The sequence below is a fragment of the Monodon monoceros genome, unplaced genomic scaffold, assembly GCF_005190385.1.
Source record: "Monodon monoceros isolate NGI ecotype Baffin Bay Population unplaced genomic scaffold, NGI_Narwhal_1 Super_Scaffold_11, whole genome shotgun sequence".
Classification (NCBI taxonomy): domain Eukaryota; kingdom Metazoa; phylum Chordata; class Mammalia; order Artiodactyla; family Monodontidae; genus Monodon; species Monodon monoceros.
Window position 1 is genome coordinate 1,043,427 of NW_021703767.1, and position 27,934 is coordinate 1,071,360.

Here is a 27,934-nt window from a genome sequence, read left to right on the forward strand (position 1 = left end):
GTGGGAGGGAGGGAGACGCAAGAGGGAAGAGATATGGGAACATATGTATATGTATAACTGATTCACTTTGTTATAAAGCAGAAACTAACACACCATTGTAAAGCAATTATACTCCAATAAAGATGTTAAAAAAAAAAAAAAAGAACCAAGGGGTTACTCTACTTTGTTCTTCTTTTTTCAAGAGTGTTATTCTGGGTGCCTTGAAATTCCATATGGATATTAGGATCGGTTTGCCAATTCCTACAAAGACATCAGCTGGGATTGGGTAGGAGCTGTACTGGCCGGAGGTTGTTTGCGGGAGTGATGCCGTCTTAACGATGTTAAGTCTTCCAATTCGTGAACATGGGATGTTTTTCCTGAATTTCTCTCTAACTTGTTTTTTTAAGTTTTCAGAGTATATATTTTGCACTTCTTTGTTAAATTGATTCCTAAATATTTTACTCTTTTTGATGCTTTTGTAAATGGAATTTTTTCTCAATTTCATTTTTGGATTGTTCATGGCAAGTTATCGAGAAATACAATTGGTTTTTTTATATTGATCTCGTATCCTACAACCTTGCTGAATTTATTTGTTAGTTGTAACAGATTTTTAGCAGATTCCTTAGGACGTCACACATATAAGATCACGTCATCTGTGAACAGAGTACAATGCTGAATAGAAGTGGTGAGAGCGGGTGTTCTTGTCTTGTCCCCAATCTTGGGGGGAGCGTCCAGCCTCTCACCAGTAAGTTCGATGTTAGGTATGGGTTTTTCGAGATGCCCTTTATTGGCTTGAGGAAGTTCCCTTTTTTTCCTAGTTTTTTTAATGTTCTTATCGCGAAAGGGTGTTGGATTTTCTCTAATGCCTTTTCTGTGTCTACTGAGATGACCATGTGATTTTTATTTTTTATTCTGTTGATTTGATGTATTACATTAATTTTCAGACATTAAACCAAACTTGCATTCCTGGGATAAAGCCCACTGGGTGATGATGTATAATTCTTTTTCTATGTGGCTGAATTTGGTTTGCTAGTATTTTTTGTGCTGTAAGAAACGTTGGACTGTAGTTTTTTGTGTTTGTGATATCTGTATGGTTTTGGTATCCAGGTAATACTGACCTCATAAAATGAGCTGGGAAATGTTCCCCCATCTCTTATCGTTTGAAAGAGTTTGTGAAGAACTGGTTTTAATTCTTCTTTAAATGTTTGGTAAAATTCAGCAGTGAAGCTGGTCTTTTCTTTATAGAAGTTTTGGGATTACTAATTCAATCTCTTCATTTGTTATAGATATATTCAAATAGTCTATTTCTTATTGAATTTCAGTAGTTTGTGTCTTTCTAGGAATTTGTTCATTTCATCTAAGTTATATAATTTGTTAAAATACAGTTGTCCACAGTTTTGGGTTAGAACATTGTGCAGGGTTAGAACAGAACTGGAGGAATCACGTTTCCCTACTTCAAACCTTTTATAATGCTAAGTAACCAAGGCAGCAGGTACTGGAACAAAGACAGGCAGATAGATGCGTGAAACAGAATTGAGAGCTCTGAAATAAACTCACACATCTATGGTCAACTGACTTTTGACAAGGTTGCCAAAACTATTCAGTGGAGAAAGACTAGTATTTTCAACAAATGATGCTGGGACAACTGGACAGCCACAGGCAAAAGAAGGCAGTTAAACCCTTACCTCACACCATATACAAAAATTAGCTTAAAATGGATCAAAGACCTAAATGTAAGAACTAAAACTATAAAACTCCTAGTAGAAAACATAGAATAAATCTTCATGACCGAGGATTTGGCAAAGGACTCTTAGATATGACACCAGAAGTCTGAGCAACAAGAGAAAAAACATAGATAAACTGGACTTCATCAACACTGAAAACTTTCGTGCTTCAAAGGACACAGGAAAGTGAAAAGACAACCCACAGAATGGAAGAAAATGTCTGCAAATCACATACCCAATAAGAGATGTGTATCTAGAATATAGAAAGAACTCCTACAACCCAACAATAAGAAGATAATCCAATTTTTTTAAACTGGCAAAGAATCTGAATAGACACTTCTCCACTGAAGACATACAAATGGGGACTTCCCTGCGGTCCAGTGGTTAAGACTTCGCCTTCCAATGCAGGGGGCGCAGGTTCGATCCCTGGTCGGGAAGCTAAGATCCCACAGGCCTCGAGGCCAAAAAACCAAAACAGAATCAATACTGTAACAAATTCAATAAAGACTTTAAAAGCAGTCCACATCTCAAAAACAAGACACACAAATGGCCAACAGGCACAAGAAAAGATGCTTAATAGCACCAGTCATCTGGGAAATGCAAATGGAAACCACAATGAGATACACTTCACACCCACTAAGATGGCTAGAATCAAAAACGTCATCACAAGTGCCGGCAAGACGTGGGGAGTCACAGCCCTCATCCTCTCCCGGCCGGAGTGTAAGATGCGGTAGACGCTGTGGAAAATAGTGTGGCAGCTCCTTGAACGATTAAGCAGAGATACCTTATGCCCCAGAAATTCCACCCTAGATACACACCAAGAGAAATGAAAGCATACGTCCACACAAAATCTTTACACTAATGTTTACAACAGCATTTTCACTTCAGCCAGACGGTGGAACGGTACAAGTGTTCCCCGGCTGGCGAACAGATGCACAGGGGGTCCGTCCACACTTTGGAGTGCGACTCCGCCACCAAAAGGACTGAGGTCCTGACACACGCCACAACATGGATGAAGCTTGAACACATGACGTTCAAGTGAAAGAAGGCACACACAAAAGGTCACATACAGGTGATGCCATTTACATGAAATAGAATAGGGAAATCTATAGAAAGTAGATTAGTGACTGGTCAGGGCTGGAAGTGGTAACAGCTAAAAGGTTTCTTTCTTTTACTGAAGTATAGTTGATGTGTAATATCATATAAGTTACAGGTGTACAATACAGGGATTCACAGTTTTAAAGGTTGTACTCCATTTAGAGTTACAAACTCTTGGCTATACCCCTGTGTTGTACAATGTATCCTTATGGCTTCTTTTATACCTAATAGTTTGTACCTCTTAATCCTCTATCCCTATCTTGCCCCTCCTCCCTTCCCTCTCCCCACTGGTGACCACTACTTTGTTCTCTATATCTGTGGATCTGCTTCTTTTTTTGTTGTATTCACTAGTTTGTCACATTTTTTAAATCCCACATATAAGTGAAATCACACAGTATTTGTCTTTCTCTGTCTGACTTGCTTCACTCAGCATAACGCCCTCCAAGTCCATCCATGTTGTTGCACGTGGCAAATTAAAGGCTTCTTTCTGAAGTGATAGAGATGTTCTAAAATTGACTGTGGTGATGGCTGCACACATCTTTGAACATGCTAAAAACTGTTGAACCGTACACTTTAAGTTCTTGAATTTATGACATGTGAATTACGGCTAAATAAAGCTGTTTAAAAAAGAACGAAGGGAGACTGTGTCACCTTTTTCAAACCACACAACCCTAAATGCTACTTAATTTGCATTTATTTGATTGTTCCTGAGATGGAGGTTTTGAATATATCAATGAAAATATCTCTTTCCTTTATAAATTCCTATGAACTTTTTTACTCATTTTCTAAGGGAGTATTTGCCATTTTTAAAAAAATCAGAGATGTGGTCACTGGTCATCTCTGCCACTAATGTTGTGTTTCAAGCTTATCACAAAGCCTCTTTCACAAAACCCAGGTTCTTACTTTTAATGAGCTTAAGGTTCCCCTCCCACTCTTTCTGTGCCCGTGGGGCCTCTCTGGGCCCAGATGCCCGGCTCATCCACAGAGCTGCCTGTGCTCAACTCCGCGGGCTCGTGGCTGACACTCACAGGGTGCTCGTTCTGCACAAGGCACGTCGGACCACACTCCTGCCCTGGTAGGTATCAACCTCACTACCCTCCTCCATCACATGAGGAGCCCAGGGAAGGAAAGGAGGTGGGCCGGCCCCCGGCGGGGAGCAAAGACCCTCCGGCTCGCGGCCCAAAGTGTAGCCACTCCTCTAATTCTTCACCTCCTGGGACATCGTCCCTTCCTTCATTCAACAAACACGCACTGAGCTCCTACTGTGTGCCCAGCCCTGCTCTGGGGGCTCAAGATGGGTCAGCATCGGGGCAGGAAAAGTCCACCACAAAGAGGACGTGAAGGAACAGAGCCAGCTGGGAGAGCAAGGGACACACGGGGTGAGCGCCCAGACCAGGACGCGGGGCAGAGGGAAGGCGCCTCTCGGAAGATGATAAACACAGCAGCATCCCCGAAGCCCCCGGGGAAGCGGGCTCCCCGCACGCGGACACCAAAGTCCTGTGCAGTGAAGTGGCCTTCCCCATGGAAAGGCCAGACACCTGCTTGGCTACCCAGGAGGGGACAGACAGCCCCTGATGGCCAGCGGGGAGGACAGTCCCTTTCCAGGAGGCTTGAGGTCAACCAAAGCCGATGTCACCGTGAGACCTGGGTCCTGTAGCAGCTGCAGTGTCCTCTAGCGTCTGCAGCTTCAGTGTCATGTCTGTGACACATATGACGGGGCACACGGGGGCCAGCGTTTCAAATGAAGGCTCTTGACCCAGGAAATTAATATGTGACTGTGTTTCCACCAAGCGTCCCAGGAACTCGGAGCCGCAGAGCGTCACGTCACTGCTCCATTCTTCAGTGACACGTCCCCACCACCCCCTCATACAGGCACAGGGCAGCCCCTACCCCCCGTGACCTTCTAGAACCCATGAGAACACGCTGGGGGGGCAGGAGGCCCCGGCCAGGGGCTCCCAGCATCTCGAGGGCCCCCCAACACCTGGGAGCTGGGCTCCTGCAGGCGCGGGCCAAGGGGATAGCAGAGAGGACACAAAGGACCCGAGGGGACCTTTCAAGCAGCGAGCAGCCCGATTAGTTTTTAAGGGCCTGGCAGCTGCTCATTAACTGGATTTTTCACGGAAGGCTGCAAGGCAGGCTCCCGCGGCCAGCTTCCCACGGGGAGGGGCAGGGAAGCGGTGGCCTGCTTGGCCCCCACCTGTGACCAGCCTGGTCAGGGTCACGCTCCCCGCAGGCGCCACGCTCTGGGACTCACGGCCCGGCCAGCTGCCCTACTGATTTCACGTCCACAAGCACCTCCTCGACAGTGGGACCCTCACTCATCTCACAGAGCCGTGCCCTCAGGGAAGAAGGCCCAGGCGTGCTCGTCCACCAGAGGGTCGGCCCAGACGCTGCTGCCCGATGCAGGAGGACCCCAAACCACACAGGAGGTGCAGGGGGCCGGGGAGGAGGGCCGAGGACCCGGCCAGGCCGGAGGGTGACAGGCAAGGACGGGGCATCCCCGCGGTGACTGCGACGACATAAACGGGGCTCAGCATGGCCGCGGGCTACCTGCTCCTTGCTCCTGGCGTACGTTTTTGAAAATTATGAACGCAGAACTCACGGACAATGAAGAAGGAGAAGGCGGAAGGTGCGGGGACTGGGAAAGCTGATGGTTTGCTTCCCGTGGGCGCCGTGCGGTCGAGTGTGTGAGCAGTGTCCAGTGGCGTCCAGACTCACGGTAGTGGCCCAAGGTGGCCGGGCGGGGTGCCTGGGCAGGACGAGCCCACGCGAGGGCAGTGCATGGATTTATTTTAAGGACGGGGTGGGCGCACCTCTGTGGGACGGCTCCTGTGTTCTGGTGCTACACGTGAGCTGGGCCCTCCCCTGCCTGGACTGTCCTCCGGGTCAGCCCTGGCTTATCCACCTCCCACCCGGACCCTCCATCCCACACCCCCGGCCCTGGGCCCACGTCCCCCCTCACCTCCAGCAAGGCCCTGACCTGGAGCAGCTTCTGGCCGGGGCTTGGGTGCCAGCCCCGCAGGGCTCTGCAGAGTGCCGGGGGCAGGTGGGCGAGGGTGGTGGCCAGGCCAGGCTCCGTGGAGCACCCTGGGCTCTGGGAGGGCGTTTCTTGTCCTTCCTGCACTGCTTGGCCTCTGGTGGCATGACCCACAGGCTGGCTGAGTGAGCACACATGCCATCACACCCCAGGAGCTGGCAGGGCTCACAGGATGGCAGGAGAAAGTGTCACAGACACTCCAGCGGCTGTGGTGTGCCCAAAAGACATGCCCACCTCCTAAACCCCCATGGTACCCATGAACATGATCTTATTAGGAAGAAGGGTCTTTGCAGGTGTAATTAAGGATCTCAAGACAATATCATCCCAACCGGGCCCCAAATCCACAACAAGGGTCCTTACAAGAGACACAGAACAAGGAGAAGCACATGGAGATGCAGGCAGAGACAGGAGGAATGCCAGGGTTAGGGTTAGGGGTTAGGGTTAGGGGTTAGGGTTAGGGTTAGGGTTAGCTGGAAGAGGCAGGAAGGACCCTCCCCAGGAGCATCCGGAGGGACCACAGCCCTGCGACACCGTCACCTCAGTCTTCTGGCCTCAGATCTGGGAGAGAGTAGTTTTCTGTTGGTTTAGCCACTACAGTGTGTGGTCATTTGTGATGACCATCCCAGGAGACCCCCAGGGTGGGAACAGTGGGGGCAGGCAAGGGACGGGGGTCAGCAAGCCCACCCAGAGCACCACGGCTTTCCCCTGCGGTCGGGCTGCTGCCCTGTGACCTGCCTGCCCACAGCGCTGGTCCCACATCTGTGGTGGAAACGGTCCCTGGTCGGGCGCCTGTGCACTGGGTCATGATCACCCCACGGGACGCCAAGGTCCTCAGGGGCAGAGCGAAGTCTCGGGGTCACCATTGCCCGCGCTGTCCCCTCCCCAGGTGAACCCTCGGCTGCGCAGGAGACGAGGACATGGTCTGGTTACAGCCGCCTATGCAGGCTGCCCAGGCCCCTGACAAAGTTCGAGGCGTCACAGTGGCGTCTCCCAGAGGCGGCCTCTGGTCACCGTCCATCTGTGTCGCAAGAACGTGACCTCACCTACAGGGGCCTCAGCTGTCCCCTGGGGTCAGGACAATAGGGTCGCCTTGCTCTGGCCTCAGGTGGGGAAGCAGAGAGAGCACGTGGCCGGCTGCCTGTTGGGCTCCAGGCCTCGCCAGGGCGGGCTCCATGCAGCTAAGACCCCAGCGGAAGAGTCGGTCCTGGTCGGAGCGCGGGGACCCCATGCCGCCCCTTGCACGGGCCACCCACTCAGGGGTCCACTCCACGGGCTGAGAAGCCAAAGGGAGGGACATCGCAGCCCCTGACCCCCATGGCTTAGGATCCTTTGCTAACCTGCCCCCCCACCCGCCGTGCCCCACCATCGAATGGCACTTGCTTGGAGGGTGCAACCAAGTCCACCCAGGATCCAGAAAATGTCACTGGTAGGTTGGTGCCGGAGCAGTTACGGAACAGACAGCTGGTTTGGGCCACGATCTCCTTCTCTGCCGCCTGAGATGTCCCAAGAACCAGGGGCAGGAGACCCGGCAGCCCACCCACGGGCCCTGCTTCCTGCCCTTTCAGGGCCGCCGGCGACATGGACGGGTGGAAGGATCAAGTTGGGGCTCCACTTTCACAGGCAGGCGTCCAGACACCGTGGTCCACCAGGCTCCCACTCTCCCTTATGGCTGAACGCATGGCGGGAGCCTGTAAATCCCTTCTCAGGCTCATTCGTACTGAGCACCCTTCAAACACCAGGCTCTGTGCAGAAGATCTGCCTCCCAAGCCCCTAGCTGAGCTCCCCCCGTGCGTCCAGAACTGTCCCACGCTCTGCTGTCAACAGGCTTTGTGCGTGGAAGACGCCCCAGGTCCCGCGAGCGCAGGGCTGTCATGAGGGGGACCGGCCACTGGGGGGAGCCACAGACCCAGGGATGGGAGACCCAGTGGCGATGGAACCAAAAAGTTCACTTTGTGGGGTCCTTTCAAAGAATAAAAGTTATCGTACATGCTGTGATGCACAAAGGCCCAGGAAGCAGCCGCTCCCGCCCACAGCTCGGGGACACCCACTCCTCTGTCCCCACCCTCGGACCCCCGGTGACTCAATCTTGGGACCCTCCAGGCCGGCCTGCGGGGACCCAGCTCCAGCCGGCTCACCGGGCCACCGGGAGGCACAGGCGCTGGGTCCCAGTGGGTCTCATCTGGTCTGGCTGCTCTAATGCTGCTGAACTGACGTCCTGACAGGAAGTGCTTCCCAAAAATGGGGTCATGGGGTCAAAGACGCAAGTTCCCAGAATGTAGGTAACAGAGAGGGTCGAGACCTTCCGATGAAGACACGGGATCCACATGCCCCCGGCACTGCCAACCCTGCAGTGCGGATGGCGTGTTTCGTGTTTCTTCCACGCAGGGTGCAGGCAGGAGATGAACGTATTCTGCACATGGGCCAGAGGGAGGGGCAGACAGAATCAGAATCACCAAGACACACACACGCTGTTCCCGGGGCCTGTGAACACTGCGGGGAATTCAGGTGCCGGTGGATTAAGGCTGCTAGTCAGCTGACCTTACAGAGATGATCCTGGATTATCTGGACAGGCCCATTGGACTCACAAGGGTCCTTAAGTAGGGAAGAGGGAGGCGGACGAGCCACAACCAAAGAGATGGCATCACGAGAAAGACTGAACCGGTGTCACTGGCTTTGAAGGCGGAAGGGCCCAGACAGCCAAGGACATGGGCACCTCTAGAAGCCAGAAAAGGCAGGAGACGGATTCTCCCCTGGAGCCTCGGGAAGGATCAGCCCTGCCCACAGCTTGATTTTAACCTAAGGAGACCCACGTCAGCCTTCTGGTCTCCAGAGCTCTGAGAGAATAAATCTGCGGAGTTTTAAGGCACTGACTTTGTGGTCATTGGTCAGAGCGGCCGCTGGACCCTCATCCGCTCTGCATCTCCTGCCTGCTCTGAGGTGGGCCCTTCACCTGCGACCAGCAGCACCTGCATCCCCACGTTCGGGGGTCCCTCCTCCATCCAGCCTGTTCTTCCACGTTTGGGGTGCGGGTTGCCGGCCCCCTTTGTTACGGGACACAGGCTTCCTTCTGACTCAGCTTTGCAAACACTTTCTCTGGCTTGTTCTCACTTTCATTTTCATGTGATCAACCCTCCGTCCCTCGCTCTGGTGGGTTCTTTTCTAGCTCCCCCACCCCCCGCCCTGTGATGCCACCGGCCTTGTCCTGAATGACAGCCTGATGTCTGCAGTTTCCTTCTTAACATGGGGACCTTCAGACCATTGCTTCTCAGCCCGACGGCCAGGACCCGCTTCCCCCGACCTGTCGCGGCCAATACTTTATAAAATACAGTAAGAACGTCACAGTGATGCAAGGTGACACAAGCGTTTCCACACGGGGACTGTCGCTTTCTGTGCTCAGTGCCCTCACCCCAAACTGCCCGGGAGCCCTGCGTCACCACGTACGAAGGCATCTGAGTCGGTTTTTTCCAGCTGCGGGAACAGACCTGCCCACGCAGGGCAGCAAGCAAACCGCCGCTTCCAGAGAACAACCACTGAGGCGCGCTGCGCGGGGCCAGCGGAAGGCCGAGCACAGAGGGGCCGCGGTCAGGCGCAAGCCCCGCGGCCCTCCCCTCCTCTCCTGGGGAAGAGCTGCCCCCAAGCCAGACCCACCAGCCCTACAGGAGAGCAGAGCCCTAGGCTGGGGCTGGCGGGGCCGTGAGAAGCTGGAGGAGGGAAAGGAGGGGTTTTACCGAAAGGGCAGAATGGACGGCCGGTGCACCCACTCCCACGGCTGCCGCACCCATGAGCCGGCTCTGGGAGTCGCCACCTGGGGCTTGTGCGTGTGCATCTGCGTGTGTGTGCGTGTGTCTGTGTGTGTGTGTGTGTGTGTGAGACACACACATCCCACCTCCAGAACTCGGGCAGCTAGGCTGGCCCAAACCTGGGAAGGGACAGTCCTTCTTGGCCTGGAGCTGCTGGGGATGGACGCTCGGGGACACACCATCAGCTCTAACGGCCGCTTCCTGGCTGCAGCCTGGGCGTGAGCTGCGTCCAACAAAGGCGACCTTGTCCCCTAATTAACAGCCTCTCTTGTTCCAGAGGAAAGTTGGAAATGGGTATTCCTTTAAGCTTTAAAATCACGAGAAATGTGGTCTGCAGGAAGTTATAAAAGTGAAAGTTGATTCATCTGAAGACGGTTTGTTTCACTGGCGCACCAGGCACAGCCCCCTTCACAGCCCACCCCGCGTCACGTGGGCCGTTCCCCCTCCACGCGGCTGGACGGGGTCCAGGACGGCGTGCGGCTGCTTCCGTGCCGCATTCCACTGGAGGAGGAAGGGGCCCCCCCTTCCTGAGAGGTTGCTTCTCAAACCAGGTCCCCACTCAGGTGGCCCAAGGAAATCAACGAAAGGTTAAAATCAGTGTCACCAACAAGATGACAGAGTACATGGGGGCACTGCAGGTCAGACTGGAGATGAATTCCCTGTGAAAACGTTCTTTCTCAGAGGACGTTGTCTAAAAGAGCCCAGAATCATCCTGGCTTTACAGGGCACCCCCAGGAGGAGAGCCGGGGCCCCAGTACGTCCCATGCTGGCCCTCGACCAGGCCACCCGTCCAGCTCCTCCCACAAGAAGGGCTGCCAGGAGGGGCTCCTATGGGTGATGGAAGGGAAGTGTGCTCACAGAAGTTCCGATTCACACCCACACGCCCACGCGAGGGGACCACGTGTCATCATGACCCCCACGCAGCCCCAGCCCTGGGCCACACCTGACCCCTGGGCCCCATGGGGGCCTCCTTAGTGGTGTCAGCCCCTCCCATCTGCTCCTGCGAGGAGGCCACGCTCCCCACCCTGCCCCCAGCAGACCCCGCCCCCTGCAGACCCTGCAGATGTCCCTCCCTGAGCCAGCCTGTCTGTCCCCCGGCCATGGATCTGGGTAGGGCTTCAGGGCTCAGCCCGTACCTGCCGGACACTCAGGCCATGCGGGGCTCCCTCTGCCAGGATGGGTAGCACCCTGGCCCCCAGGGCTCACCAAGGGCAGGGCTGCCATTTCTGGATGGTTCTGTGGCCACAGCTGAGCACCAGACGCTGGGCCCCCACACCCACCCTGACCGCCTGACCTCGGACCAAACCACTCCCTCTGGGGGCCAGGGTGGGGGGCCCACAGCACCGAGGAGGTGTGTCCCCTCCTGTCCCCCTCCTGCCCCACCCTGCTCCCTGGGACCCTTACCTGCGCCTGCACCCCCCGCAAGGGGCTCACCCCACCCACACCTTCTCGGGGCCCCCACCTGGGTGTGCACAAGCTCCTCTCCCACCTCGTGCCATCAGGGAAGGGGGCAGGGCTGCAGAAACAGAGAGCAGGGCAGCGGGTGCACCAGAGACAGGGCCCACTGAGCATGTTCCTAGAAAGCCATGGGGGTCGGACACTGCCTCCCTGATTTACCCCCTAACCCACGCCCTGACAGCGTTCCCACATCTGGGTTCTTCTTAAAGTGCAGCCTGTCTGTGTAACGTGGACTGCAGAGCTCCCATCTGCCTAGAACAGGCTGTTCAAAGGCCCTGGGGTCGTTCCACACCCAGAGCCATCCCAGCACCGCCCAATGAAGATGAGAGCGTCCGCAGGAAGCCGAGCTCCAGAGGCTGTGGCCCTCCAGGACCCCTGGCCGGGATGAGGGGTAGTAGCCTCCAGACCCTGCAGGATGCCCCCTATCTCCGCTCCAGCTGCCAGCCTGCCCCCACAGACACACCCCAAGCCACCTGCGTTGACAGCCCCTTGGTAGGAAGGAGGCTGAGAAAGAAGATGCGAGTTGCAAATCCACCTGCTGCGCCCTCTGGGGCCCCATCGCGGTGCGGGCTGAGCAGGACAGACAGATCCTCCCACTTGGACGTGCCACCCTCGACCTGGGGTCAGATGGTCTCTGAGCTGAGAGCAGCGGTTTCAGGAGCCCCCGCACCTGTGCCCACGTGGGGGCACCTGCATCCTGCTCCCCAAGACCGGGATCAAAGGGCAGAAAGGCAGCTGCACCCCACCCCTGGGGGGGCCACGCCCCCTGGGTCCCCCTGCACACGACCGTGGGGCTGGGGCTCCCGGAGAGGCCGGAGCCCGTCCCCTAGCCGCCCACTTCTCAGCGCCCGCACGACAGCCTCACAGCCCCTTCGCGGCCGGAGGTGCAGGGCAGGCACACGGCCGGTCGCCGTGTCAAGAAACATCCAGAGAATGGGGCCTGCTGGGGCCCCTCAGAGGCTCCCCCAGACCTGCTCCCCGACGAGCAGAATGAGCTCCCCTCTTCCCAGGACCTGTGAGGAGGCCACGGAGGCCTTGGGGAAGGGGGGCCTCCTCACAGGTCCTGGGCAGAGGTCTGTGAACCCGCATCCAGCCGCGAAGACCGCCTAGGCCGGGGCGCGTCTGGGCCGTCCGAGCCCCTCCCAGCCCGGGGGCGCCACTGAGTCTCCCTCTCCCTCGGGAACCGGATGGTCCCACTGGCACACCCGGCAAGTAGTGACAACCAAGTCCCTTAAAGTCTGTCCAGAATGTACCTGTTAAAAATGAAGCATTTTTTAAATTTTAAAAGATTGAACCAAAACATCCCATCCCATGAACCAGACTTCCTACCGACTTCGGAACAAATTCAACATGCTTCTGTCTCCGTGTTCTTCTACGAGACTCAGAAGGTCAAAAGAAATCAGACGTTAAAAAGAGCCTGTGACCCCTTTGAAAACGAAGCCGCTCTTGCTATTTTCCTTGGCTACGCCGTAAGTTTCAAAGAGGATTAACTCTGTGCAAGCTGCTGTTTTCTCTAGAAACTTTCTGGCGTTTTCTCACGCAGTCATGACAGGAAGGGGGACCGGGGTGCCCTGTAGGGGGCGTTTCTCGGGGGCCCTCAACGGCACATTCGACATCACTCTGGAAGCGGGCGGGCAGTCAAGGGGTCAGTCTGATTTGTGCAGTTTCCGTCCACGGAGAGGTGAGCGAGCCTCAGGCAGGAGGGGACGAGACTGCGCCCTCCCCAGGGGCACCTCCAGTGGGTCCCACGTCACGTCTTCACAGCGCGGAGCCACCAGGGGTGTGAGGGAGGGGTCCTGCCCTGGGCGACCTGCTCCAGGCCCTTCGAGGGGTATGAGGCACGGAAGCCTGGAGGCGGGTGCAGCACAACCTCCGGGGCTGCCTCGGGGGGCCGCTCCCTCTGCCCCCGGGGTTCCTCCCCGGGGTCCCAGGGTCGGGTTGGCCTGCCCATCCCTGGCGCTGCAGGCCCTGCAGGATGCCCTCCCACCCCAAGGCCGAGTCCCTCAGCACAGGGGCCTAGAGGCAGGCACCTGGGCCCTTGGTAGGCATTTGCTCCATTTAAACCTGACAGCAACTTGACTAGACCAAGTCTTCAAAGACAAGAACGGTGGGGTCCCCGAGGCCTTCCATCAACGCCTCCTGCCAGGGACCCACAGGGCCAGCCGAGCACCACCTGGGCGGCCCTCCCTTCTCACCTCCCTCCAAGGTCCGCCTCTGTCCACCCCGGGCCCCGTCCAGCCCCGCCGGCTGCCCGGCCCTTACCGGCCTCTGCATTAGTCCTGGGCCTGCGTCCAAAACTGTCTCAAGTAACAGACACTGAAAGCTCAGAGAGCGGCCGGGGGGCTCCCCGAGACCTCAGGGAAAATTCTATTGGGTTCAGAAGCGCACCCAGCACAACCACTGGGGCCTTGAGAAAACTGTCATCCTCTGGGGGCAGCAGGAACCCCCATCAGATCCAACCCCCTGCCCCACCCTGGGCCATCAGTGCCTGGCTTCCCCCCAGCCCCTGCGGCCGCTGAGTGGGGGGTTCCGGGCGGGGAGCAATGCGAGGTGGGGCTGCACACGGTCCCTGCACACAGCAGGCGCTCACTGGAGGTGTCTGGAGATGCCCGCCGCCCTCGGCCCCTGCGAGAGCTCTGCTCTGTCTCAGGTCGCCTCCCAGGCTGCCTGACAGCCCAGATAAGCTGCTGGGCGTGGAATGTGACCTCCCCGGGGACATCAGGCCCCAGCCTGGCAAAGAAACCACCTGGAAGACAAATGACAAGAGTCCCCGCAGGTCACAGACAGTGGAGCGGCAGCCGTGGCCTCCCCACTCGTTTGCGTCGGTCCCTTCCGATGCCCTGCCGCGGTGCCCCTGCAGGCCCGCCGTGCAGGGTGACTGTGATTGTGCCTCAGAGCCTGGTGACCCCAGCTTCCCGGCTGGCCAGTCCCCGCTGCCTGACGGCCTGTGCCATGAAAGGGCCAGGCCTGGGGCCTCTGCCAGAAGGGTCTGCGGCCCTAAAAGTTCTCTCCGTGTGGCCTCTGCCTAGACATGAAAACAAATTCACCCGCCACTCCACGAGGCCTGAGGCCCGGACCAGCTGCCTGCACACCCCTAGGCCTCCATCTGCCTTGGACCCGGACCCAGGGCCACCGGGAGCGGCCCCCGAGCCTGCCCTGCACAGTCCCCGCCCCCTTCTGCAGCTCCCACAGGCCGGGTGGGGCAGGAGCCTGGGGCACCCCAACTGGAACCCCCTCCCAGGCACCCAGGCAGGTGGCTGAGGCCCCCAGGGCGATGGGGAGGCCCCCCATTCCTGCCACTTTAATCGCTTCAAGCCGCCTGCCCTAAGAGGGGGCAAAGGGGCTGGAGCTGAGGAGGGACCTCCCGCTGCTTGGACTACAGCTGAGAGCCCCCGCAGAGGGTCCTTGAACATGCAGGGATGCAGCCGAGACCGCCGGGGCCCACATCCCCACTTCATGGTCATGACGCTCCCCAGCCCCCAGCATCAGTGTAGAAGCAACAAGCAGGGGGGCAGCGGGGGCCCTTGTGGGGGACAGGGGGCAGCCGTCAGGGGGGAACAGAGGCAGCCACCCGGGGCACCAGGTCCAGGTGCAGATGGGCCCGGGGAGGTGGAGAGGGGGTACCGGCGGCCGAGGTCCCATAGCGGCGGTCATGGTCACGCAGCTCACAAGGGATGCTGAGACAGTGCCTTCGAGATGCTGGGGACGGGCAACCAGGTACCCAGCAGTGTGTCTGGCTGCACAGAAGGACCCCCGACACAGACAGCGACCTGGGCCCAAGAGGCACTGCGCTGTCCGCCCCACGTGCCCGCTTGCTCCTCTCAGGGGCTTCATCACGGCCGTGGGGCCTGGTTGCCGGCTCGTAGCCTGTTCATGAGCTCGGAGCTTAAAGCTGGAAGACCACGCCTCCAGCCCCCCCCGGCACCACGGGCAGCGGGACCCGGGACTCAGGCCCCTGGATGCTGCTCCAGCCACGCTACGCACACAGGTGGACGAATGAGTGGACGGAGGATCGTGAAGGAAGACACCCCTGGGCCAGCCACGCGTGCCGGCAGGAAGCCTCCACCGAACCTGCTCTGCCACTCCCCACAGCGACCATCTACCCTCCACCTGCCCGCACCTCGCGAGCCCCGCGGTGGCGACCATCCACCCTCCACCTGCCCGCGCCTCGCGAGCCCCGCGGTGGCGACCATCCACCCTTCCACCTGCCCGCGCCTCGCGAGCCCCGCGGTGGCGACCATCCACCCTTCCACCTGCCCGCGCCTCGTGATCCCCGCGGTGGTGAGCAGAAAACACCCCTCCATCCTTGAGGGTCCTCAGGAGGCCGCCGCCGGGGTGCTGTGCACACACGGTCCCACGGGACTTCCAAGGGAAGGACCCTCAGACACAACCTGGGTGCTTTTAGGGAAAGCCACAGTCGCGAGTCCAGAGTCCCAAGTCCAGAGACAGTTCAGATACACAAGAAAATGTTTTAAAAGTGAAAGGACCTATATCGGAGTATCATTTAGTCATTAAAACAAAACAAACAAACAAAAATCCCCACAAAGCACTGACTCTACTACGTGGCTGAGCCTGGAAAACATGATGCTCAGTGCAAGAAGCCAGACTCTGTAGGACAAACACCAGAGGATTCCATCCGCATGAAATGTCAAGAGCAGCGAATCCAGAGACAGGAAGCAGATAAGGGGAGCCAGGCGCTGGGCGGGGAGAGGGACCGCCAGTGGGTACGGGGTTTCCACGACAAGAATGTTCTCCAACTGCAGGGCCAATGGTTGGATAACATGGTGAATGTACTAAATGTCTCCAAATTCTTCACTTTAAATGGTTAGTTTTATGCTATGTGAATAAATAAATAAAAGTTAAAACAATAAAAAACAGTTAAGGAGTCTAGTTGGTCCCCAGCCTAAAGAAGAGAGAGTGTATGACACCCGCGTCGTGAAGTCTCACCCTGGCCACGCCCAGCCGGTCACCGCCTGCACCCAGTGGGTGAGGGTGGCCTACCTCCCCCAGTCTCCTCAGCCCCTGTCCGGGAAGGCCACCCCATCACGCAGCACATCCACGGTCCCCAGCCTCGCTCACCCACATGCTCCTGAAGCCCTGAGGGGCACCGCGTGGTGAGATGCACCCTCAGAGCTCCTGGGGGGACCGGAGGGGGCTCCCATGCGGCTCACCTGGGGGGACCGGAGCCCTTCTGAATGAAGGGCTGCGTGAGGGAGGTGGTGTGGGCACATCCGCCCACCTCGGCTCCGACCCAGGAGCCCTGGGATCCTCTGGCTCCCGGGACGATGGGAGGAAGCAGCCTTCGCCACGGAGGGGCCAGAACCCCTGGGGGCCCCAGGGCCTTGAGTCACTGCGCCTCATTGCTCAGCCGTGAGCTCATCGCCCAGGTGCCAGCCTGCACCCCGAGGCCGTGCCCTCTCTGCTTCCCCGTCAGCCCTGGGGTGCCCGGCCCCGAGCCCCGAGCTGAGTGCAGACAAGCCAGGGCCCACGTGTCTGGAGGCGGAAATCAGAACCCAGATTCTAGCGGGACTCGGGCCCCTCAGACCCCACTGTCCAGCAGAGGGGCCAGTGCAACGTGGCTAGAATGTGGGCAGCTCCACCCGGACATGCCCAGCTCGACCGGCAGGGCCCCGACACGCAGGCAGGCAGGTGAGATCACGCTGCGTGGGGGCAGGGCAAGCGGGGCCCTACCCAGAGGGTGCGGCGCCCTCACCAAGCAGTGTCCCAGTGGCACGGGCACAGTGGGCTCTGGGCTCTGACTGCAGCAGAGGCCAGGGGAGCCAGGTGCCTCGGGCTGCCGTGACCGAGGGGCACCTGCCTCCTGGGGTCCAGCCCAGAAGGCGCGGGCGGGAGGGTGCTCTGGGCCCCGAGTCTCTGGGAACGTGTGCACACATGGGAAGGAGAGGGATGGGGACAGCGGGCGGGGGACATTCTGAAGTGAAAGCTCCAGTGAGATGGAAGCAGATGGGAGGAAACATCAAGACGACAAGCTCAGCCATTCCCCACTCGTGGCACCACATGGTCACACAGCATCCAGGAGGTTCAGCAGACCCGGCCCTACTAATGCTCCATCCAGAGGAGCCTCGATTAACACACACACGTGTGCACACATGCACTTGCACACACCCACACCCATGCACATGCATGCACACACATGCACACACACACACACCAGCACACACCCAGGCACCTGCGCTCACACACATGCACACACACCCAGGCACCTGCGCTCACACACACGCACACACACCCACGCACCTGCGCTCACACACATGCACACACACCCATGCACCTGCGCTCACACACATGCACACACACACGCACCAGCACATGCACCTGCGCTCACACACATGCACACACACACGCACCAGCACACACCCAGGCACCTGCGCTCACACACACGCACACACACCCATGCACCTGCGCTCACACATGCACACACACACACCCAGGCACCTGCGCTCACACACATGCACACACACACACGCACCAGCACACACCCAGGCACCTGCGCTCACACACACACACACACGCATGCACGCACACACTCACGGTCTTTAAAGAGGTCTCATGAAGCAAGGAGTGCTCTCTTCCTCAGGGGCTGTCTGGCAGCAGGACGGGAGGCGCCTGCTTGCTCGGGAACACTTGTGTTCAGCGACCATCACACCCTCCTACCTCTGCTCAGCCCCGAGCTCCCTGCACGGCCCTCGGCAGCTCCTTCCACCACCAGGGACTGTGGGTGAGACTCTGCAACTCTCAGGGTCTGGGGTCCTCCCCCGCCAGCCAGCAGCCCTGGGGCCACTGGCCACGGTGAAGAGGCCGGCAGAGTCGGCCTGAGCAGCGCGTGTCTGCCGGGGACAGGACAAGCCAGGGAAGAAGACAGTGGAACCCACAAATCCGCAGCCCAGCCTTAAATCCAGGGGTGCCGGACTTATCACCCAAGGGACGTCACCTCTGCGGCCAGCAGACAGTCAGGGGCTTCCATGCGGCTCACCAGGAGCCCGGAGCCCTGGCTCCTGCAGAAACGGCCCCAGTTTCTGACACACCTCCACTCGGGACTGTTCGTGGAGGCTTGTGGGCCCCTGAAATCCAGCCGGGAACACACCGGGCCCCGTGCACAGAAAAGGCGGGAAGGGCGCGCTCTCCAGGCCGAGCCCCGCCCCAACCCTCAACGTCTTAGACGCTGACCCCCATGGCCGGGGACCCCGAGGGCCATCTGGCTGTGGATGCCTCCGCCCGGACACCCCTACCCTAAAGGCTGCAGGCAGCCCTGAGCCCAAGCCGCAGGGCCCTCGCCGGCCGCCTCAAGGCCAGCCCCCCAGCTGGGACGGAGGGCACAAGGCCACATCCTCAGAGGCACGCACCTCGGTCCACAGGGTGCAGCCAACACCCCTGCTGCTCCCAGGGTACCTGCAGGCTCCTCGGGGGCTGGGGGGAACGAAAGCCACCAGCTGCCCCCGCTGCCCTTCCTGACACAGTCACTGGACCTGACCTGGGCAGGGCCCTAAGAGCCGGTTCTCACTGGTTTGCCTCAGCAGGAATGGGCACCCAACCCCACTGCCACCCACCTGCGTCCCTCAGCCTGGCCAGAGTGGCCGGACAGGCTCGGGCGGGAGGACCTGGAACTCTGCTCCCCAGTGTCTGGGGGTCACGGACCCCCCTCACCTGAAAACATGGCCCGTGGTCCAGCTCCCCCGGCTGCCCCTTCCCTCGTGCCCCAGTCACCTCGACCCTCACCCCAACAGCAGCTCGCATCGGCCGTGTGCTTGTTCCTGAAGCTGCTCCGTGTATTGAGGTATCAAACGATCCACCGAGACAGGCGCTCAGAGGGACCGGCCTCTGAAGGGGGCTGAGGGCTTTGGAAAGACGCAAAGACAAGCGGCTTAAGAAACTTGCTGTCATTTACACCGGGCAGGGCGCCTGCAGAAAGGTGGGAAAACCAAGGGGACTGGCGCTCAGCCCCTCCCGAATTCTCGTCCAGGTTAAAGAGGTGAACAGAATCACAGACGATGCTCCACAACGTTCTGGCAAGAAGGCCGTCGCTGGGTCAGAAGCAGGTGCTTCACCCACGCGGGAGTCGCAGGTGGCTCTGATGTTTGTGTTTCTGCGTCGACGAACAGGAATCCTGGGGCCTGGGGCTGGATGCTCAAGTGCGCGCTCTCTCTCTCTCTCCCCCCGCCTCTCTCTCTCCCCCCCTCTCTGTCTCTGTCTCTGTCTCTCTAATTTATCAGGGTTTAAAGTCAGACAGAACTAGGTTCATAGCAGCGCACAGCCACGTCCTTCAGGCCCTGGGAGGAGCCCTCCTGGATGACTTGGGGAGCAGGCGTTCCCCAGAGGCCCCCAGTCACCCCACGCCAAGTCGTCAGGCAGGGGCGTTTCCCTCCTGGCACCCCACGTCTGGAACCCCGTCTGGAGCCCCAGCTCTGCACGCTCCCCGGACCAGGGCCACAGCTGGGGAAGGCAGGGATGAAGGACACACCCGGGGGGCCTTCGCCCCTGCAGGAGGCCCCTGGGGGCAGCCGAGCTCCCACATGTGCCAACCAGTCCTGCCCGGGCCCCCTCAGTGCCGTCAGGCATTAGAGCACAGGAGGGATCCTGACAGCAGAAAAATGAGGTTTAGAGAATGAGAAACCACAGGCAGGGACGGGATCACGCGGGGTGACGATCAATAGGCCGACAGTCACACAGTTTAAACTCCTTCCCAAAGTGACAGTAAAACTGAAGGCAGCCAGCTGCAGCCTCTGACATCTGGGAAGTTTCGGGTTTGTTGCTGTCCTTGTTTTAATCAGCACGGGTTCTACCGGGGCCCACCCGACGGCCCAGCCCAGGCCACCACCGGGGGCTGCAGGCCCTGCCTGGGGCCCTCAGGGACGCCTGTGAACTGGGCAGTGTCCCAGGCCTGGGCTGGCGCCAGCCACCTCCTGGAGATCCCGCTGTGACACCAGGGTTTTCAGCGGGCTTTAGAGGGAAAGCCAGTAACCTGAGACCCTCCGGGGGCTGCCCGGGGCAAGCTGAACCAGGTAGGTCACCAGGTGGGAAGGGGGACAGACAGCCTCGGGCCTCGTCACACCTGTGGGAGACTGAGGTGGGTCCGTGAGCGGCGGGCCCCACAGAGGGAGCTGTGGGTGGAGGACGGTGCCCTGCCCTTCCAAAGTGCAGGACGGAAACCACAGGCATTCAGCCGCAATCCCCCTGTGCCCCCTGAACTGAGGGGCTCGATCCACACCTTGGACCGGGTCTCGGGGGCCGACATTAGAGATGGGCCCCTCCTCTGCCACAGCACCCCCCCGAGCCCTCTCAAGCAGAGCAGCACGAGACACAGGGGGACATTCTGAAGTGAGAATGGGAGCAGAGTGTCCCTTCCGTCTCGTGACACTCTGCGGGGGACTCCAGGCCAGCGCGGGGCCGGCCCCGGGCCGTCACCATGCTGCGGCGTCCCCTGAACACTCGCCCGGGCCCCGCAGCTGACGCACGGCGGAGCTGGGCACCAGGCGTGATGACCGGCAGCCTGCCCACCTCCCCACCCACTCCAGGGCCTCCCAGCGAGAGGGATCTCGTGTCCACTCCCAGAGTCTGACAGGCCCGCCACGGGCAGCACCAAGTGTGCTCAGCCCAGCAGCGGCCAGGACCCCGCCGCACAGAGGCGCTCAGTGGGTGTGCGCATGCTCTTCAGCGCTGTGTGAATCGACGTCCCCTTCCCCATAAGGTGCTGGCTGTGCTACCGCGGGTGTCATGCCGGGCGCTCAGGCAAGGAGGTGGCCCACCAGGGTCCTCGGGCGGAAGACTCTCTCCCGACCCCATGGCACCAGCGCCGGGCCCTCAGGGCTGCCCCACCAGGGTGTCAGGAGCAGCCCAGATCCCCCAGGCCCAGTGCAGTGTGTCTGGTGGTTCCGGCCAGAAGGCCGCTGAACGGCTGGCTGGCCGGACGTGGGCTCCCCAGGCACTCAGACCCCGGCGGGGACGGGGGGCTCCTCCGTCCACCCTCTCAAGCCTCACGCGCGTTCTCCACCTTAGACTCCAAATCAGACGCGCGGCAGGAACGTCTGGGTTGGGGACGCTGGGCGCACCCGGCCACTGCCCGCAGGGACGGCACTGCAAGGCCTGGTCCTCAGACGGCTCCTAGGAGCTGGCTCAACCTGGGGACCACGGGGCCGGAGGGAAGGTGCCACCGCAGCTGCTGACCATACATCTGGGGTGAGAAGGAAGTCATTCTTCCACAAACGGGGAGGGGCTCAGGGGGGGCCTGAGGGCTCATGTTGAGGAGCTCGGCGCTGACTGGGTCCCACAGCAGGGCCGGGACAGGGTGCCCACACGGCAGTGAGGGCTGCCCCGGGCTGCCCCTGGGCGACCAGGACTCAGAGAAGGCGACTGACGGTCACCCAGCGAGGCAGGTTGCCCAGGCCGGTCTGCGGCCTTGGCCTCCCGTGCTCCGTCCTGCCTGGGGACACCCAGGACAGACGGAAGCTCTCGAAGGCGCCCAGCCCCAGCAATACTTCATCAGACCCCGAGGCTCAGTGACTCCATCTCCCAGCTCGATTTGTCCTGAGGACAAGGAAGAGGTAGCAGTCATGGCTGGCCACACGTCAGGGCCCCTAAAATCTCTTGAACCTCCTAGAAACTGCCCTCCAGGATGGAGGGGTCTCCCCCGCAGACCCCCATCTCCCTGTGGGGACGGCGGCCCTTCAGCCAGGGAGAGCCCGTGAGCCTCACCACCCCGAGACAGCCATCTGAGCTCCTCCCGGCGCTGCGTGGCCTCCTGCAGCAGGACCCACTCGTCTGCTCCGTGTCTGCTGACACCCAGCATCCAGCACAATGGCCAGCCGGTGAGGGGAGCCAGGCCAGACCGCAGGCTCCAGCATCTCTCTCCCATTCCTGCAGCTCCACGGCTACCAGCGTCGCACACCTTCAAAGCCCGCACAGGAGCGGGCAAACCCCCTGGTGACCCGTGGGTGCAGGAAGGCCTCTGCATCCCCAGTAACTGTGTACCTCAGCCAGGCCCTCGCCCTGCGAAACTGCACCACCAAGACTTCAGGCAGGGCCAGCCACGCACTCTGGCCAAATTCATGAGCCATCGTTCTCACGAAGCCCTCAAAAGTCCATCCATGCATCTGGGAAGCATTTACGAGCCCCAGCTGTGTGCCAGGCATGACGTTAGGTGCTGGGGGGGGGATGGCAGGCAGACACTGATGCCCAGGGCACTGGGCAGGGGAAAAGTCAGCGGCCACAGTGGAGGTGCAGGTGTCGGGTCCAGGGGGTAGATGAGGTCCACCAGGCAGGGAAGGGGTAGAAGGAGAAGCAGGTGGAAATTCAAAGGAGGGTGTCAAACAGGAGGGTGTCCCCTGGGGGTGGCCGTCCCAGTGCCCCTTGGACCACGACCCGCTATCTCCTTCCCAGGCCACAGAGAGGCTGGCATGGAGCGGGGAGTGGGGGGCCCGGACGGGCCTGTAGCCACTTCCCTCCAGGTGGACGCAGGGTTGGGGAGAGGGGGTTGGGCCGGACCAGTGGCCAGCTAAGGACCCCCTGCCCGGGCTCCGCAGGACGAGGGGCAGGTTGGCGGCTGGACAGCTCGGGAGGAAGCTGCGTGCGGGGAGTGGGGACGGTGGCGGCGAGTCAGCAAGGAGGTGACCTGGGGTGCAGGTGCCACTCGGTTAAACCTCAGGGTGAGCCTGTGAGTGTGTGCTGTCCGGGTGGAAGGTAAGGAGGTGTGGGACGAGTCGAGTGTGGGGTGGGCCCGGGCCCCCCCCCACCGTGGGCATGAGGGTCACAGCCGCCCAGAAGTCCCACAGGCCGGTGACCCAGGGCCCTTGGAGCCGAGGACATTTGCGCGGAGCTCTCGCTCCTCCAGTACAAGCAGGTGCCCGGCGTCCGGTGCCCAGAAGATCTTGACAGCCCTCCCAGCCCCAGTGCCCGCCGGTCGCTGCCCAGTACCTGGGGCTTCGTGTCAGGAAGGCACCCCCCGCACCACGCGCCCACCCCTTCCAACCCCGTGGGAGGCACCCGCAGGAGTCACCAGGCGGAAGGGACTGTTACTAATCAAATGAAATTGTAATAAGCCGCACGCGGAGACTCTGGCTGCTCATCGTGAGCAGTCCTGGAACCTGCTAACTGCAAACTAGCCTCGCCATCAGGAGCGGAGGGACCTGGTGCCCACAGACGGGAGCTGCACTCAAATCTCCACCCACGGCCTTGTGGTCGGGAAGGAGGGTGTGCTCGGGACCCTGTACCCCTCCCCCCTCCCCCCTCCGGGCTGTGTCAGGGGCCGTGTGACAGAGCGGGAGGAGGGAGCGTCCCCTGACCGAGGCCCCAGAAGGACAATGAGATGCAGGAAGGCCCTGCCGGCCGTGTGGAACTCTGCTCCGAGGTAAAGGGCTCTTCCTCCTGCAGCACAACCTTGCTGCTCCGTACACACTGGACCTCAACCTCCCATTCACCGGGCTCACCTCCTTCTTCCTCCCGTCCGACTACTGCTGACCCCGCGATGGGACCATTCCCACTGCTCAGCCCACCCACTGTCACTCCTGGGGTCAGAGGCACAGGTGGTCCTTGAACGTGGGCCACGGGTCTCCTCGCAAGGGGCACGAAGCGCACAGGATTGTAAATTTCAGTAAGGATGAAACAGGACTGCAAACACTTCCGGGGACAAAGTCCAGTCTCGCCCAGAGGCCCTCCGTCTGCCCGTCTGTCCTCAAGGAGCCTAGAGTGTGCTGAGCGGGACCCACGCAGGCACACACAGAGTAGGCGCCAGTGCAGACGCTGCTGGGCAACCCGTCGGGAGCCGCAGAGAGGGGCCAGCCTTCCAGCTTGGTGAGTGGAGGGCACGCTGAGAAGCACAGGCGGACCATCGGCAGCCCTGCCCCTCCTGGTAAAAGGCAGGGGTGTGCAGCAGGACCACAGAACTGGCCACGCACGGCTCCCCATGGAGGCCCCCGGGTCCGGGGCCGCAGCCCCTTCTCACTGCGAGTCCCGCACTGCTAACTCTTGGTAGCCTTAGGGCAGCTGGGTCCAAGTGCCTTCCCTGCCCACACCCACCGCTGGCCCCAGAAGGCTCCGGAGCGTGGAGGACTGGGACCCCGCTCTCTCGGGGCTACAGGAATGCCATCCTGCCAGCCGTAATCCTGTTGCTGGGATACGAGCGAGGAGGAGACGCAACCCAGCACGACCTTCTCCAGATAGAATTGGACCCAAATCGCAGCGTCATGAGCTGATAGCACGAATAAAGGAGGAAGCTGTTCGCGGTGCCTCGCGGGGACATTCCTGTGGTGAGAGGGCCATTGCACCTGCTCAGGCCGCGAGCGCCAGCCCAGGGTGGAGCCAGCTACAGGCTGTGCACAAAGGGGCTTTCATCTGAGGAGCCTCACGTCCTCGATTAGTGATGAGAGAGCTCAGAGGTGGAGGGGATGTGAATCGTGAGAGGGAAACTCCTGTGCTTGGTGCAAAATGAAGTCAGGGCAACCTGCACCAGTGCACCCACCTGGGGCCCAAGCAGGTGTGAGCAGCCACCCCCAACGCCGGAAGCCGGAGCCCCACCTCCCATCATGAGCGTCCCCCCACCTCACAGGCAGCCCCCCGCCCGGGAACGGCACAGGCCACAAAGCAGCACCTCGACCTGGCCTCGGGTGTGACGCAGGCCGGGGTGGAGGTGGTGTGGCTTCAACTGGGCCAATGCAACCACAACTAACAGGGGGACAGCTTTAGCTGAGAGCAGGTTACACCGCGGCCTGTGCGGTGTCTTACCGCCCATGTCCTGGGTGAGCCGGGGCTCACGAAACAGCAGGGTCAGCATGTTGACCATTAAGAAGGAGCAGAGGGATGGCGGGGCGCAGGACGCACAGCCCAGACCCCTTGGGGGCGGCCGGGCCGGGACCCAGAGCCGTGAACCACGGGGGAGAACAAGGACACCCAAGAATGAGGCTGCAGGGACCCCAGGCCCCGGCACACGGAAGGGCGTGTGGGGGGCATCCGGCGGGCTGGTTAACAGGCACAGGGAAAGAGAACGCGGTGCCCCGAAGCTTGGGCAGTCACAGCAAGTGGCCGCCACCGCTGATGGGACGAAGTCCGCTCAGGACACCGCGGCACAAGGAAGGGGTCTCCGCGGATCCCACCTCCATCTCCATGACCCGGGTCTCCAGAAGCTCAGGCCCAGGGCTGCCCTTTAAGAAGTGGTTCCCCAAACATGCATGTCCTGAGCCAGGAAAACAGGAGAGACTCCTTATCACTCAAAAAGGCCCTTTAGTAAAAGCGCATTAGGGTGCGACGGTTGTTTCTGTAGAAGAGAAAGGGCAAAGGTCAAAGCAGATGCTTCCAAACACCTGACACTCAGAGTGAGATGGCGCCCCTGGAGGGCGCGGCCCTGGATCGTTCCCAAGGGATGCTCACGTGTAACTGGGGAAACGAGGATGGGGGGCGGGGCTGATTTCCAATCCAGTGGGCAGGTGAGGGCTGCAGCTTTAGAATTCAACTCCCCATTGTCTACTAGCTAGTTAGGATTCAAAACCCAGTACAACCTGCACTGAGACCTGGTGAGCAGGGTCTTCAGCTGGGACTGAACAGACCAAGGTGACCAGCCATGACGGACGACGCTGCCACCAAAGGCCCTGGATTTCTGAATCCAAGCAGAGACATGTGCCCTGCCGCTCCTCTGTCTCGTGACCCTGGGGAGGAGCTGCACAGCATCCCCGCAGAGTCCCCTGAGGAAGTGACCTTTGGGCTGGGCCAGCCCTGGCCACTCCTGAGATGGCCTACAGAGGACTGAGGCGGGGGGCCATCCACTTCTGGGAGTCGGGGGATGGGAACAGAGCAAACTGCACCCAAGGGTCCTGGGCACGTCCCCCAACCCCTCCTGGCTGCCTACCACCCTGGGCTCCGTCTCTGGCCATCCAGAAGGTACAAAGCCAGGCCTGCGGGAGCCAGGCTGAGCTCTCAGCCACACGCCCTGCCCGGACGTCCCTGCTCTCTCTGAGTGTGTGAGATCTGAGAAAGGTCTCTGTGCCGGAGGAGAGGTGACGACACCCAGTATGTGAAGGCAAATGAAGATGTAGTTTGCACGTCAGGAGCCACCTCACAGATGGGCCAGTCTGGCCGTTTTTGTAAGTGAAGCAAGTCTGGCCACCAGTTCCCACCGGCCATCGAGTCTCTTGGCACAGATAACTGAAGGTCCATCTCAGATAACTGAAGGTCCACCCAGCACCCGGATAACTGAAGGTCCACCCGGCATCCGGATAACTGAAGGTCCACCCGGCACTCAGATAACTGAAGGTCCAGCCAGTACCCAAGATGGCTGGAGGCTGACAAGCACTGGTCCGTTCCACAAGTACTGAGTACTGTCCACCTGCTCGGCAACTGGTCAGCTTTACTTTATAAACCCTTTCTGCGCCACGCCAGGACACTGGGCAGAACTGGCGCTCTCTGGGAATGTGCTTCTGTGTCATTTGCCTCATTCTCCAAAAACAGAACAGAGCGGGCTGCTGTCCAACCTTGTGGACGATAACACCCGCCCCTGCCCTGCGAGGGCCCTGCCGGAGACAGTCCCAGGACAGACCCCACACACACACATTCCCCTTGCCCACAGGCCCATCCAGGCACTCTCGAGCGTCCCGACGTCTGCCCCGGCCCCGCTCACCTGCCCTCTGTCCGCCCGCCTCCCTCCCCCGTTCAAGGCGCCACCCGGGGACACGCGGAGGTCATTCTGGGGCCTGAGAATGGGGTCCCGCTGAGCTCTAAGAGGTTCCTAGGATGGGGGCCCCTCTAACCTCTCCACAGAGAGTCCCCAGCCCAGGGTGCTGGGTGCGCAGGACGGGGAGTCGACCCTCGGGACTTGGGGGTCAGGAGGGGCACTCAGGGGCCCTGTACAGGGCGTGGGTGTCCCAAGGCCTTCGAACGTATCAGAGGTTTCACACTGTGGAGAAGCAGCACTTTTCCAACGAGAGGATTTGCGTCACCACGACTCCACCCCTGCCACTGACCTAGCCACACACTGGCCAGTGTCCTGCAGCTGCTGGAGCAAATGACCCCAAAGTCCGGGGCTGGAAACCACACGAGCTGCGCTCCACAGTTCTGGAGGCCAGAGGCCTAAATCCCAGGTGTCGGCACGACTGTGCTCCTTTCCGGGAGCCCCAGGGAGGACCCAGTCCCCCGGTTCCAGCATCTAGAAGCCGCCTGTGTTCCTAGGCTCGTAGCCCCTTCCTGTATTCCAATCTCTCCCTCAACCTTTGCTTCCATCGCCACATCTCCTTGTTCTGACCTGACCCTCTGGCCTCCCTCATCCCTTCTTAGGACATAGGATTACATGTAGGCCCACCTGGATAATCCAGGGTAATCTCCACAGCTCACGAGCCTCATCCCACCCAAAGTCCTCTTTACCGCGTAAAGCAGCGTTCACGGGCCCTGTGGATCAGGACGGCGAGGCCTTTGGGGGCTGACATTCAGCAGACCATATGCCATGGGAAGAAAAGGTTTAAACGCTGGGAGGTGGGGTTGTCTAGGGTCTTAAATGTGGGGAAGTCAGGCGCTTGGGAGGCCAGCTCGCCGCCCAGGAGTGGGCGGTGGGGTGGGGATGTTTTCCCATCTGGGAAGCAGACCAGCTTGCGGCTGGCTCTCCGGGGGGCCCTGAGGCTTCTGCACCCAGAGGGGCCGTCCACACAGGCCGGGAGTGGAGTCAGCAGGGAGGGCAGCCCAGGTCCATTTAAGATGTCCCATTTCCCCCACATTGACAGTAAAGACTGCGTTGGAACGGGTGCTTTTTCTTTCTGGTTTCTGAGCCTCCACGGCATTCTTAACTATTGCCACAATATAAGATTATGAAAGAAGGAACAGCAGAGCATCGCAGATTCTGAGTCAGC

General features: G+C 59.8%; 1 protein-coding gene across 2 annotated transcripts in view; it reads right to left on the reverse strand.

Moving 5' to 3' along the window:
- Positions 1 to 27,934, reverse strand: part of COL18A1 (collagen type XVIII alpha 1 chain) — a 94,519-nt gene that overhangs the window by 57,906 nt on the left and 8,679 nt on the right. The gene's annotated exons all lie outside the window — the stretch shown is intronic.